The sequence below is a fragment of the Mus caroli genome, chromosome 3 (genome assembly GCF_900094665.2).
Source record: "Mus caroli chromosome 3, CAROLI_EIJ_v1.1, whole genome shotgun sequence".
NCBI classification, from domain to species: Eukaryota; Metazoa; Chordata; class Mammalia; order Rodentia; family Muridae; genus Mus; species Mus caroli.
Genome location: NC_034572.1, coordinates 33,697,350 through 33,711,256, shown reverse-complemented (window position 1 = coordinate 33,711,256; position 13,907 = coordinate 33,697,350). Strand labels below are relative to the sequence as shown.

Here is a 13,907-nt window from a genome sequence, read left to right as displayed (position 1 = left end):
GGAAGGGAAGGGAAGGGAAGGGAAGGGAAGATCTTAGAGTTCTCTGTCATCAGAAGCATTTCTCTTTACCTTACTTAGCAGTAGTAAATGAGTCTGTCAGTAGCTTCCCAGGTTGTTAACTGCCTACCAGCTCCCAACTAGTTGGAAGCTAGTCTCTCCCAACTATTGAAAGAGCAGTCTTGTGGGTTTTCCAGTATTTTCCTGCCCATTCCATTCCTCAGAGGAAGGTGTCAAGCCCCACTCATTTCCTTTCTCTGTGCTTCATGCTTCTATAGTCCCACCACCCTGAACAGCTTCACGTGTAGACTTCCCTTAGAAGCTTGGTTACAAATGGGGAGAAATCCTAAAGCACAGAGATGCATTCACCATGCTTGAATCCTCCCCTACACCAACAAAGAGACAAGGACAAACTAAAGTGCCTACACCCCCCTGTACCATACAAACAAACCAAAAGATGTATGATGACCCCTACTTGGTCATCTTCCCATATAAGACTGTAAGCTCCCTGAGGATAGATGCTGTCTCTTGGGTCTTGGACTTGAAAAGTCTGATTAAGTTGTTTGTCAATTCAATACTTAGATGAGAGATCATGACTTCAAGGTGCTTTGTACTGAGGAGGGAGATGCATGAAGTTTGAGAATGTCCTACTTGAAGAACAGGTAAGATAAAATGTGAACACCCTGAAGACACCAGAACCAAGAGAAGGCCAAGATGAAAGGAAAATAGCACACTTGTATGTACTAAGGTGATGGAAGACAGTTCTCCAATATAGAGAAAGCAATTCTTCAAGAGGATGTTGGGGGGAAGCTCTCCTGTGAAGAGTCAGTTCTCCACCCAAGGGGAACTTGGTGCTCTGAGAGTGAGAGTAATGAGTCTAATTTTGAACCTGCTTCTCAGAGCTCCATGCTGGAACCCATGAGCAAAAGAAAACGACTGGGCAGGCTCAGGGCTCACTGAGTAACAGAAAAGGCAGCATGCCTCGGTTATTGATAAAGACAGAGTTCAAACCATGCAGTCAGTTTTTCTCTTTATAAAGGGGGAACAGGGGCAGTGGGGAGTGTCATGCCTTTTCTTAAACACATGCTGTCACAATAGGGATTCCCCCACACCTGTCTCCCTTAACTCAGAAGAAAGACTGTTCAGATTTATGTAAATGTTAAGCAATTACAGAAGAAACTAACACGAGGGGTCAAGGGAATCTTCTAGAACTCTGTGAAGTTGTGAGGCATTTCCCTCAGAAACAGCCATTACGACATTACCATACAATGAACAGAGCAGACTCTCCATGAAGCCTCTCAGAACAGTGAACAAGACCCTCCACAGTCACTACCCACCCCACCAGGAGAAGGGACTGACACCACCCAAACCCGTAAATCAAACATAGCACAATGGCTTTAAATCTGAGCAGCACAGTAGAGAAAGAAATTATTTTCTCTCTCTTTAGAAAAGGGAATAAAATTTCTATTGGAGAATGGTCCAAATGGCATCTCTAATATCTATGCTGGAGAGGACAATGCTGTCAAGACAGCTGAGGTGGGGACCTCAGCCAAGGAAGTATCATTTAGCTAACACTGTGAACACCTTAATAAAATAACTATCATCAAGATTCTGCTTAATTCTTTTGTTTTTGCTGTTGGTGCTGTTAAGGCCAAAGGATCTACATATTTTCTGTGTTGAGAGACATCTGCTCTATGCTCTGCTCATAGGAACCTTATCAATGTAAGGGAACAGATGACAGTTTGACTCTGGATCAAAAGACTGAATGTTTGCCTAAACTCAACATAAAACAAAAATAGCTTATTCAGACATTTTGATTCTCTGGAAACAATTATGGCACGTTAGTTTATGATCTTGTGACTGATGAGATGGTCTTAATAATTATTTCTGGTTACCCAGGCCCAGAGACACAGTTATTTATAGTTGAGAATAAGTAAATTCAGTTTCGCTCATGAAAACTTGTACTGGTGTTTTATAAATATCATGGGATATATCTGCCTTTTATTTTATTCATTAGTTATAAGACCTCTATGATAAAATAAAATAGATGAAACACATAGATGCAATCACATCCACAGAAAATCTAATTCCATGGTGTTGGATTCATAAATGCCTATTATAGAATTCCTGTAATATAAGGTAATTCATCACTTAGCAGATTGCGCTATCTGTTGATTGGTGTCTGCACTGTAGCTATCACAGTATATTTCAGATCATTGTAATATATAATTATTATATTTGCTTTATATCCATGGTGTCTATAGAGGTAAATGATGCATGTATATTCCTATTTACCAAATAATATTAATCCAAAATATTTGATATTTGATTGAATTATTAGAATAGTCCATGACTCAATTATCTTTTACTTTAGTATAGTATCAATTCTAATCACCTATACTAAAAAATCATGTGTACATCTGCATACCAGAAGAGGCAACTTTACCCTCTAGAACTGGAGTTACAGGTAGTCAGGAGCCTCTGCGTGATGCTGAGAACCAAACATGGGTCCTCTTCAAGAGCATTAAGTACTCTGATCCACTGAGCTATCTCTCTAGCCCCCAAGCCCCTTTTTCATCTGACTTGTATAGGATCTGTTGAAATGCATTAAGTTTACTTCACAACTCATAAATGGCAGCACAGAAAAATAAGCAGACTTAGATCTCTAAGCTGAAGAGCATCCCTGTCAGGACCATCTGTTTGAGTGGGGCCTCTCGGTAAAGTCAAACCAAACAAAGAAACTTCAGGCTGCTTCTGTAAATACCAATCTGCTATATATTATTAGCTCAAGCAACTGAGTAAAATAAATATTGGCTCAGACATGTCATAAATCTGTAGAGTACGAGTCTAGTTAGCCTTTGAAGACAAAGTCCCGAGGGAAGCAGATATTTCTTTCCCTCTATTACAGATCCAACTTGAGGACATGCCGAGATTTTGAGGCCGTATGGCTGTTGGGTGACTTTGCTCTGTGAGCTTGGGAATGCAAGCCAGGAGACACTATTATATGGTAGGACCACCCGAGTGGCTCCTGTGAGCAATATCAGGGTTGCTCCTTTGTTCTTTGAAGTTTCTTGGGTGATATTGCTTTGCTCAGACTCCCACTCGGGAGCAGATCTGACTACTGAATAAAAAATTCTGCTGTCAGAAAGCAAAACAGGGTCCTAGCAGAGGGGTGCTCCTCAGAGACATAATAATGCCAATCAAAGAGCACAACTGCCCCAGCAGAAGGCCCTGGTGCAATCAGCCTAATGACAGGTAAATGCTGTGTGTCTATGGGTTATGTTCAGGCTGGGCTAATGTTGGGTGACCCTACAGGAAAACAATGCTTTGAAAAATCACTAGAAATGCTTTTTCCTGTCCTTACCATCGTTGTCAAATGTTTTTCTCTTCCACAAGGCACTCCTCATACTATTTCTGTTGATTTCATTGATTGGCTTAGAGAAGAGAAACCCAATTTGAAACACTATCTCCTCATCATGGAACAAGTGGAAAAAGTATAAGATATTTCACCTGTATCATGAAAGATGTATATGCAATACACAAACCCTGAACACAGGTGTGCAGGGAGCAGAGACATGGGACCCCGAAAGCAAGCTGGCTATGTATACTAATTGAATCAATGAGTGCTAGATTCAAGTGAGAGATCCTGCCTTAGAACATAAGCAATGTAGGAAGACAGTAGAAGCTGAACTTTGACATCCACTTGAAGACATAAGCACATACTGGCTCATTCACATGCATACACACATGTGCATAAACATATTTGTACACCACACACACAAGAAAAAGAGGGAAACTGAGCTTGTAGATTCGTCCTTTAGTTTCTATGACTGTCACGTAGCCACTTTCAGTGACCTGGGCGTGGATGATCTGACAACCTCTCTTCAGTGGTCCCTGTTTTCAGCTTCCACAGATTTTCCCTGTCGGGTTTGAAGCTTGGTGTAATTTCCAGGGCACAGAACTTGGCTTTGAAGGGATAATGGTTTAGTTTCTTTTCCTGGATAGATGTAATGGTCCAGGAGCCTCATTAGTTATGTAGTTATTGACTATTGTACACTACACAAGAAAGGAAGATAATTCTCTCAAGTCCGACCATCAAGGAGGTGATCCAGTGTATTTTCAGCCAACCACGTGTTAAAAGTCATGAAAATCATGAAACTTGACTTCATCTTAAAAGACAGCCTGGAGAATTCTAAATACTGCTTTCCTCATAGGAAAAATAATATGAACTCAGTATCACAAATAAAAATTTCCATTATTAACAAATACCTTAAAACAAAACTCAGTTAATTTTGACATCAGATGATGGAGAAAAATGGCTATTTGCCCATTTTTTGAAACACTTCTAAGACCACTTACTAATAATTTGCTGAGACCTGTTTTTAACCTAAGCTACAATCTCATTTCTCACTATTATAACCCTATTTTGAGAGCTTTCTTGTTCACCTTATGATTTTTACTCATTTGGGGAAGTTTTAGTAAGATCACAGATATGAATATTAAGTGTCGCTCTGTCTTGAGGAGCGTTGTGAGACTATGGAATATTTCTGAGCCCTTTGGGGAGACACAGTCTCTATTGGTGACTTTGTAAATTTTCAAACACCATGGTCCAACCAATGCATATTCTGCATTTTGAATTTTTAGAGACCATACAGACTACTCTAAATAGTAAAACAAACATTTATTTTTAATACAGTCTTTCTGGGCTAAGCCATGCTATAAAATCAACAGTTCTCTTCATGACAGTCATTAGAGACTTTCTGTAATTCTGACATCTGACAGGGCACTGTTCTATTATAATACACCAATTTCAGTTTTGCACCTGGTGCCAAGCCTTACATTAAGTAAGACTGACAAAGGATTGAAACTATATATTTTAAAGGATTTACTTTAAAGCATAATTATCTCACTTCTGAGTCAATCTGGGACATAGTTGTAAACTGGAAGGGAAATAAAGAAACATGTTAATTTATAACATATTCTTAAACAACATAAGACCAGGCAAATCAACAGAGGGCAGATGTGGCAGATATATGGTGATGCCAAAGGGAGAGGGAGAACATCTCCATGTTAAAGCTGACTCTGTGGGCGGGGCTTCTGTAGCCGATTGTCACCAGACACTGCTGGGTTTCATTTTCCACTTGTTGTAAAACTGCTTGGAGAAAAATGTCATTCTGACTGAATGCCAAGTTTTCTATGGAACTAGACATTTCTTGACAAATAAAATCTGGTTGGAAATCTTTATTGGTCATTAAGAATTCACCCTTGAGTCCTTCTAAAATCCCAGAAGAATTTGAAAGCATCTTCAAGCTAGAGTGGACTCACATTTTAACAATGTAGTACTGAAGATGGTGAATTGGAATTAAAAACACATTCTTCAGCTGTATGCAGGGCACTCCGTTGGTGGTAGAGCAATGTGGAAATAAAACTCTCTTCTAATTCTGCCACATCAGCAGAAACTTTCCTGTGGTCATATTGCCTAGACCTTGAAGCTGACATTTTATATACTTGGGGGACAAGATTGAGGGTGTCAGAGGCAGGGAACCCCAATTTCATTTCAGAAAATGGCTTGTGGTTGTTTGGGAAGGATTGGGGGTGTGTAACTGGGGGTGAGCTTTGAATTTTCAAAAGACACCATTTCTAACATTTTGAGTTAACTTTCTCTGCTTCTTGTCTGAGAAGGAGAATGAACCCTCAGCTGCTGCTCCAGCTCCATGCCTGCCTTCTTGCTGCTTGCTCTCCACCATGTTGGTGGTTTACCTTGTCCGCTTGGAGTTGCAAGCCCCCAATTCATTAGAAGGCAGAAGAGTTACATTGTAGCACGTCTTAAAGCCAGGCCCCTGTTGTCTATGGGAATGCCACTGTAAAATGCTCTACGGGAATTGTCTCCTTTGCTAAAATGATGAAAATTGGATATTAAATCTGGTCCATAAAGTCTAGGATTTCTTAAAGCAAAGTTCATCTCAAGTTGGGAAGATCCAAACATTTGTAGCAAATTGGGAAATTCTGAAGAATCTTATAACAAAGAACATGTAATGATTGTAAAAAATTCAGAATATGAGAATGTAGTTACTGGAGTCATACTCAAACAAAGATGTCTGAAGCCATTTCTGACTTCCATTGACAAAAATTGCAAAGTTACAGCAGAATCCTGCTTCGTCAATATGCCTCCATCCCCCAAGTTTATATGCACTCCAGTTGGATAGACCCAACCAGGCAATCTGAACTATCTGGACAGCTTGCACTCAGAACAACACTCTTGAACACACATTAAGGATAAATTTATGTTTAATAAAGGAAAAGAGAAGACAGATCCACTGTGTAGCAGATATATGAAAGCAAACTCAATGCTAACAAGACAGCCGCAGTGAAGTCTTGGTCACCAGCAGAGGACAGCCAAGGAAAACAGGCTGTGACATTGTGGTTTCCAAGGACATGGGGCTTTGTCTGATGACATATGTACAGTAGACACTTCTGGAACTAGATGCTGTTCCACTAAAAGCACAAAAGCACACTGACCAAACTCTACATTCAAAGGAAATTTATGACAGTCTTCAAAGTAAGCCCTGATGGCCAGGTAAGGGACATAGTTCAGGATTTAATATGTGCCTATTTCTAAATCAGTGGCATGAAATTTACAGATTTTAATCCAAACTCAGACAGTCATAAGATCCAGAGCCTTTAAATATAAGGTTTTTGCGTAAAGATGAAATAGGAAAAATTTAGAAAACCAGAGATGAGGTTTTCGGCAACCTGACCAACCACACAGCCTGACTTCTTCAATGAATCTCTATACTACTGCATGATGTAGGACCACTCCAGGGTCCTCTAAGGACATCCTATCACCTCTAACACAGCAGCAATGATAAAGGAATCATTTCCTCCCAGAATGTCCAGAACAAATGTAATAAGACACCCAGCAGCCTTGGAGGTTGGGCATTCGGCAAATGTAATGGTCAATTTAACTGGCAAGGCTAAGGGGACAGCTCAACAACCTTTCTGCTCAGTGTCCCTCCATAGTAACACTAAATGGCTCTGCATGGCTGGGGACTTTCAAGGAAAGCAGCAGGAGGTTTGTAAAGCTCTGTTTTCCTGTGGATGGCAGCCAGGATCCATTCTCCCAGCTTGTGAGCGTCCAAGCCTTCCTGGAGGCCAGTGCTGGACAAAGGTGTTCCTCCAAAGCTCATTAGAGATAGGAACATGCGCCCTGAATGAGAACCACAGTAAACAAAGCACAGACTCCTGCCTGGAAATGCTGGCTGCACAAGGCACACTTCCTTCCTAGGCTTTCACGCTTACAAAGCTCCAAGTGCAGTCTTCCTGCTCAACACAAGAAACCAAGTAAGAGAGAGGAAAGACTTCCTGCTGAACACAAGAAACCAAGTCAGAGAGAGGAGAGATGCGCTTTTCGTGAATCGGTGCTAAAGGACAGGACTCTAAAATGGTCATCCAAACAATGGACAATGGAGCTTAGGTTTTTTATTTTTGGGAAACAAAGATAAAATGACATCAGTGAAGTCCAGTCCAACTCTATGACTTTCTTGTGTTTTACTAATTGGCCTGATACATGCAGAGATAAAACTCCAAATGTCATCATACTCTGCTGAAAGAAAGAAAACACTGGCTGACCAAAGAGAAACATAACCAAGCTACACGTGCATTTAATGGGTTGTGAAGTGCCCGGAGCTGCTAGAATCCAAATTTATGATCCTTTGTGTTTCTGCAAGAAGCTGACCTTCTCTCCTCTTCCAAAGAAGCATAAAGAAAATTTTCACTCATTGTATGAAATGTACATTTTTCTAAAGTACCAAGTAACCAAGCTTCACTGGATAGAAATCTCTATGTTCACATTTAAGTGAAATTAACCAGTCTACACACACACACACACACACACACACAATGACAATCGTTTTAATGGTGTCAGCAAGTTTAGATGTCAGATGTGTCTTCTGTTTCACATTGAGTTCATGGCTGGAATTGTGTGAGGTCAGACTCAAGTCAATAGGGATTTCTCTCCATCTTGTAAGATTTAATAAATCTTGTGTTTGTGAGGTAACTCTGGGCATCTTTATAATGTTCAAATCTAGCTGATTGGATATGAATGGCAAGCAAAACCATACTTTAAAGGAATTCATTGTTGAACTCTAGAAAGCAACCACGGTATATACCCTGAAGGTATATACCATGCATGCACACATACAAATACACATAAATGAAATATCTGGTACATGCTAGCTATGCAATATATAATTCCACTATGCTATTTTCCTGTATAAGTCACTGTAAGTCTCTCGGAAACACAAACTATAACACTGAGACAGAGGAACTTCAGACGCCATAAGCGTTTGCTTCAGTATTCTTCCTCTGAGGGTGGAAGCCTGTTGCCATTTGTTGACAGCTGTCAAAGCCATTCACAACGAAGTTAAACCTCCTGTAAACTTAGATTTTTCAACACATTTCATCTCTTTGACAAAGACACAAATGTGCTACATTTCAACCCCATCCCTCTCAAGCTATAAGGTGTGGCCATTGTGTGTAATCTGCTTGTCACTTCAGTGACAGGAAGCATCCTTTTAAAACTCTTCAGCAACTTTGTCATTTGTATTTGCTTTATTCAGAATGCAAATTTTTATTTATCTTTTCCTATGTACTGTGATGTTTATGTATTTCTGTGAGTGTGATCACACACATGCCGTGTCACACACATGTAAAGGTCATAGGACGAAGCCATGTCACACACATGTGAAGGTCATAGGACAATTTTCAGGAGTTGATTCCCTCCTTTTACTTGGGAAGCCAGGGATCTAACTCCGCTCAGGTCATCAAGCTCAATGCCTTGAGCTTTCTGTTTCCATTGTGTAGAATCCTTACGCTATTGGATCTATTTGGTTTTTAATCTTTTTGCTTTGGTTGGAAAAAGTTAAAACATTGGAGAAATAACTGTTCTCTTCAGAGAATTGCCTATACTCAATTCCTACATTCCTTGACCCTTCTTGGTATCAAAAATTATCCCTTCAGCTTTCTTTTAGATGTGATAAAATATATATCAATTTCCTCAAGCTTTATTCTATAAGAAACCCAACTCAATCACTATTATCAGTAACATCATGAGGAGATATCTACACAAACAGGATGTTATAGTACAAGCTGAACTGTTGCCTAGGTTTGCTGTACCTAATACACACACACACATACACACACACACACACACACACACACACACACACACTGGGGGTGGCTTTCAACTACAAACTTAATTATAAACACAATTCTCTTATTAACATCTTTCCACTGCACTGTAATTCCAAGAATTACTTTGTTGTCATACTAAACCATTCTAGATTGCTCTATTAGATGTGTGCTTGGCCCTGGGATTGCAATAACCAGCAGGAGAAACCAGAAATCCATCTCCATGGAGATAATATCACACACAGAGCCTCATTCCACGTCTGAGAGGCATGCCTGTGATGACCTCTAGACTGGGATATTGAGATCTCAACATACTATTTACACACCAAAGACATATGATCATGTCCTTGAAATATGACCAAGGACATATTACACAGCCAATAGCTCTTCCCTTGAGAGTGATGGTTCTAAGAAACTCCCAGGTTGGGTGTTTGGGGTGATTAACTAATGAGGAACAGAACTAACTAAACCAGAGAGCAACATTTTTGTCCAATGTCAATGACAAAGAAACTAAGATTAAAAAATTTTTAGTGACTTCCAAATATAATTGACCTAGTTCAGAGAGTTTGTGATCTGAAGCTTGAATACATGTCCCCTGATTCCCAGACTGGCCTTTTCCTACCTTGTCAGAGTCACACTGGGATTTTTTTTACAGCTTGAACACCTGAGACGATGAATAGATAAGTTGCTAAGCCTCAGAGTGACTCTGCTGAGAACTCTGTAGCTCTACAGTGACCAAGTGAATGAGCTTGTCATGCACCCATCACCAAATGGCAAATAATTTTCAGTCATGTGACCTTGAAACCACATTATGAAGCTCTGGTCTTTTAAAGGTCAAAATTTTAGGCCAGGTGATGGTGACGCACGCCTTTAATCCCAGCTCTTGGGAGGCAGAGGCAGGGGGATTTCTGAGTTGGAGGCCTGTCTGGTCTACAAAGTGACTTCCAGGACAGCCAGGGCTATACAGAGAAACCCTGTCTTGAAAAACCATTTAAAAAAAGGTCAAAATTGTGTACTCAGAACCACTGTGATTTCAAAAGATTGGTTCTTATGTCTTCCTGATGGACACTGGGTGCTGCATCAATGGATTTTATTTAGTCTATGCATGTTATATATAAAAATCCAAATTATGTTTCAGAAATACATCTAAACACACAAATTATTACTTTTCTGAAATGGTTGTTTTTGCTAGTATTGAAAACTATTGTCTGAAATGCCAACTATAGAATCACTGACATACATACATACATATACACACAGATACACAGATAGATTTCACAGGACTATTTTTCCACCCAGAGAATCTTTTGGTGTTTGCTTATTTTTTTAATTTTTATCTATTCCCTTTATTTGGAGATGGTACTTATATTATAGTGTTTGTGGGGAGGTTAGAGGGCAATTTGCAGTAGTCAGTTCTCTCCTTCTAATATTGTGGGTCTGAGGATCAAACTCAGATTGGTAGCAGGTGTCTTTCTTGCGAAGCCATCTTTTTGACCCGTTGGCAATGGCTTTGAAAGAACACTATGAATGTTCCTATTTTGTCTTTTCTTCCTCTACTTGTCATCTAGCTGTCTTTCATTGACGTCCATGGTACCTCTCATGTCTCTCTGTAAATTTTCTGAAATTAGTTTGTCTCAATATTGAAAGATATATAGAAATAAAATACATACAGTACCATTCTGGTGGTTTAAATGAAAATGGCCCCCATAGACTCAAAGGCCATAGTACTATTAAGACAAGTAGACTTGTTGGATGGAGCAGGTGTGGCTTTGTTAAATGAAATATGTCACTAGGGGTGGGCTTTATTGTTTCAAGTGCTCAATCCAGGACCAGTGGCTCTTTCTTCCTGCTACCTGCTGAGCCATATCTAAAACCCTGTCTAGCACTATGCCTGCCTGCATGCCACCAGGCTTCCCAACATGATAATGAACTAAACCTCTAAACCTATAAACCAGCCCCAATTAAATGCTTTCCTCTATAAGACTTGTGGTGACATGTAATAGAAACCCTAACTAAGACAACTACATATTATGACAATAAAGAGTTTATATGATATTGTTGGTAATATATACCAGTGGTTGATTAATTAAAGCTATGGAAACCAAAATGTGAGGAATTTCTTATTCAGCTACTTCTCATATTAAATCTTAAAAATGAATGGTACAAGGCTAGAATGTTGACTATCACCTATAATTACAGTGTTCAGGAAGCTGAGGCAGGAGGATTGCACTGAATTTGAGACCAGAATCATCCATAACATGAGACCCTTTCTCAAAATATAAAATAAAATAAAGGAAGAATTTAGTACTGATTGCAAGAAAATTGTAAAGGTTTACTAATTTCCCTGCCTGGATCACAGCAATGATCTACAGTTCCTGATTGTGTTTCATGAATATACACAAATAGTACTTGATGCAAAAAGAAAAAATTTAAAACTTAAAAAAAAATGTTCTTATCACCTTCCAGAAAGTCAAAATTACAAGTGCTCATTTTCATCACTGCCCAGTATCTCCTATTACTTACTGAGAATCCATACAGCATACAGCTCCTGAGAGTCACCGTCCCCACACAGCCTCATCATAATTCATTGTCACCACCACTCAGGAAGCAACAGGTCCCCAGTGAGCCCACTCCTGCTGCTGCCAAGATCCTGCCTATGATAGCATTGGTTTTGTTTCTATTAAATTAGTTTTTACAAAAAAATATCCAGAGATTAACAAAACCCATAGAAAGGAACAGAGCTTTCTAAATTTGACGAAGGCAATAACTGACTTGTTTTTCCTATGCGATTAGATGCACAAGTTTACTAAGGGTTAGGGGGAAAACGTATTCAAGGTCCCTCATTCACTTGGTTGGATCTGCCTTCTTCTGTACTCGCCTGGCTCAGGGCCACCTTCTGTGGATCACACTCTGACTACATTTGTAGTTCACAGCTCCCAACTTATTTCTTCCTTTTGTTGTGACTGCTCCAGCTCCGGCAGGTCACTGGATTATATCTTAAATATTCTTCTTACTACAGTATAGCCTTATTTAGGAAAAGAGGGGGCACTCGTATGAAATACCACTGAGGAAAAGTCGGTCATCTGCAAGACACAGGGCTACTGTTCCTATTCAGGGTTTTGTTTTAAATCTTGCCTTGTTTCTCCTCAACAAACCCTGGCACAATACTGTTGCCTGCTCCTTCCCAAACTCAATACAGGTTGCTGGGTCTCTGAATATGCGAGCAGGGCAAAGCTGGGCTTCCCATGAAAATCAAGTCAATGACCTGCCTCGTTGGCTTCTTGGGAACCAAAAAACAACCATAATTTTTCATCCGCTTCGTTCTCAGGCGTTGTCAGTGCTCACTCAGGTTGTAATGCAATACACAACGCGTCAATTCCCCCAAAGCCAGTTCACCATGCATGATTTAATTACAGGCATTGGACAAACTCTCTCCACCTCTTCGAGCAAAAATTCATTGACCTGACTCCGAGAAATATTTCCTTCAATAGCGTGCATTATCAGGATTATCCAATCAAGGGGAAGAAAATGAGGTGGTGTCAACATTGGTTTGTTAAGAAAGCCTAAAGTATGACCATAAAAGTCTTTATCAGCAAACTGCTGATCCTGAAAGACCCAAATTCAGTCAACTGACAGTAAATTGACAGCCTCTCTATTTCCCAGCCTGCTGCACCCCAACTGGAAAAACAACAAAGACAGGGAGCGCTGCAGCCACTTTTATTCAAATCCCTCACACTCTGCAGTTGGTGTGGAAGTCAGATATACAAAATTATGCATGGTTTTGCAGAATTTGCATGTAAAAGATTGCACAGAGGCTTCAATGCAGGTCGCTTCGCTGTGACCATAGAAACATCAGAAAAGTTAGAAAATTCAGTCCACTGAACTTCAAATGACTTTATTAAAGTGCCACTAATCAGAGTTAAAAGACAGAAGGTTTTAGTGTCTGCGCCAACAAAGTGAGTAACTCCCAAAGTCTAATGACCAACTAAGAAAGCATTACTTAAACTATAAGAAAAGGGGGTGAGGGGAACTTGCTGGAAGCAAATTAAATAAGAAAACCTCCCTTGCCTTCTCCCAAAGACTGATCTCACGGAGGGAGGACAGCCCACTGACTGTATGATACAGCAGAGGGTGTTGCTCTCTGCCCCTGCACCCCCAAGCTGAGAAAGTCCACCTGGTTAACATCAGAGGCCAGCTCTACATAGATTTGCTCAGCGGATGCAAGTCAGATTTAGAGAGATCCACAGCTGCACCGGAGGCAAATATAGTCAGGTTTATACACCCCATTCCTGCTGAATCACGGGTGGAAGAAATTCCAGCATGCAGATGTGAAGCCAAGCTCATAAATAATGCATGGAAGATAGGAGGTGCATAGGCAGAGAAAAGCTGTAAGGTATCACTAAAAATAATCCGAAATATTACCCTTATTTAAGTGCTAGTTATGGGGAAAGTTCTGGACACCAGAAAAAAAAATTACAGGAAAGCAACTTACTTCAATGAAAATAATACATATCACCACCATTTTTTCTCCTTCCTTCTCAGTCATTTACAAGAACTCTTCCTTGTGTGTTTCTCTATGGCCTAAATTTGTAGTTATCCGTGGAAGAAACATGGACTGGCCCAAATTGCAAACTCGGCACCTGAAATGCCCAGTTCATCAAGGCAGAAGATGATTTGCACACTCAGTGTTCCCACCAGGATGTTTTCTCAGCTCAGCAACT

At 40.1% G+C, this 13,907-nt stretch overlaps 1 protein-coding gene across 1 annotated transcript in view; it reads right to left on the bottom strand.

Moving 5' to 3' along the window:
• The window catches only part of Fat4 (FAT atypical cadherin 4), a 126,686-nt gene that overhangs the window by 87,461 nt on the left and 25,318 nt on the right, over nucleotides 1-13,907 (bottom strand). The gene's annotated exons all lie outside the window — the stretch shown is intronic.